This window comes from Poecilia formosa, unplaced genomic scaffold, assembly GCF_000485575.1.
Source record: "Poecilia formosa unplaced genomic scaffold, Poecilia_formosa-5.1.2 Scaffold154, whole genome shotgun sequence".
Classification (NCBI taxonomy): Eukaryota; Metazoa; Chordata; class Actinopteri; order Cyprinodontiformes; family Poeciliidae; genus Poecilia; species Poecilia formosa.
The window spans coordinates 882,291-883,975 of NW_006800093.1; the positions used below are offsets into that span (position 1 = coordinate 882,291).

General features: G+C 39.1%; 1 protein-coding gene across 1 annotated transcript in view; it reads right to left on the minus strand.

Annotated features, from left to right (window-relative positions):
- LOC103146219 (poly [ADP-ribose] polymerase 11-like) overlaps positions 1-1,685 on the minus strand; it is a 9,019-nt gene that overhangs the window by 1,422 nt on the left and 5,912 nt on the right. The gene's annotated exons all lie outside the window — the stretch shown is intronic.

The following is a 1,685-nucleotide window of genomic DNA, read 5'->3' on the forward strand; positions in this document are numbered from 1 at the left end:
AGAAACAAAAGCATGTTTCCCCCCCCCTCAGGTACCTACTAAACAGTAAAACACTCATCTTACAATATGTCATAATATGCATGAGAGAAAGGTTTCTAAAAAAAAAAAAAAATGAAGTAACCACATCTCACTTGCTGAACTTCATGTAAAACTCTGTAACCTGCAGTGGCAACTAAAAATAACGGCCTTTTTTTTGCGAATGTCACGACATATAAATATTTGTTGTGGCAAAACAGAATTTTTTTTTATATTTTCCAGCTCCATTATGTAGTATCAGATAGAATAAACGTACAATAAAACTACACACAAACAAACTTAAGCATATGGTCGAATAATACTTTTAGTACACAATTACATATTTGAATGTTAAATTCATTCATAGAAAAAAAATGAAATCAGCTGTTTTAGTTTCCTGTGTAAAATGTATTTAAAGAATAACTTCAGCAAATAATTGTGTGAGATCCCAGTGTGGAGCAAGTAACTCCAATCAGACCAATCGGCACATCAATATAAAATAAATACAGAGTTGAATGGCTTCAATAATTAGTCATTTAATATTTAATTTAATATTTAATATATCCATTTCATATTATTATTACTTCACTCTTACTTATATTTAATTTTTGATTCCACAGTCATATTTTGTTTTTCTCACTCATGTTTCAGAAATGGAACAATCGTGTAAATATTTTTATCTGAAAAATGTTATTTTTTGAATGTGAGGTAAAACATTCATTCATCATTCACTTTAACCCTCAGCCCCCTGTAAGTATCCCCCCGAACAGGTGCCCTCACAGAGGGTAACGTTTCGGACGAAACATTACTCCGAATCGTTCGCCAGTTGAAACTCGGAGGGCGACAGGGTTAACGCCCCTGGGCAGGTCGCCAGCCCTGTCAGAGGGGGAACATATAGAGACAGACAACCATGCATGCACATTCACACCTAAGGAGAATTTAGAGGGACCCCAATTAACCTGACAGTCATGTTTTTGGACTGTGGGTGGAAACCCACGCATGCACAGGGAGAACATGCAAACTCCATGCAGAAGCGTTCGGGCTGGGAATCGAACCCACTACCTTCTTACTGCAAGGCAACAGCTCTACCAACTGCGCCAACTGTGCAGCACGTTATAAACGCCTACAAATACTTTTAAGTCTTATAATAATTACGTCATGAGGGAACACGTGACGCAGCTCGGACCCTGTGACGACCCATTCCATTCTGTTCTATGTGACAACACCGCCCTCTGGTGGTCTTGTTTTATTCCTGCTACTCATGGACTTTCACTGGCGACATTATGTTAAGTCAGGGGTCCCCAAACATTTTCCTCCGAGGGCCACATAACTTTTCCCTTCTCTGGTGGGGGGCCGGAGTCAGTTTGTAACAGAAAAAGTGTGACGATTGCAGGAGTGGCTAAATGTAAAAATATATTGTTTTCCAGAAAGCACAATCAAATAACCCTCTCTGGGTTCTTCACAGAAAAAATCCAGGAAGGATTATAGTCCGTATTTTCCTAACTATGAGTCGCACTGAGCTCTAAGCCACAACCCCAAAGTTTATTTATTTATTTTTTTAACCAGTAAACATACACATATAAGCCGCAGAGCGCTTTCTACAACGATGCAGCAGCAGCAGAGGGGGGCGGACACCCAAAATTTGAGTCATAACAGGTCAATTGAATATC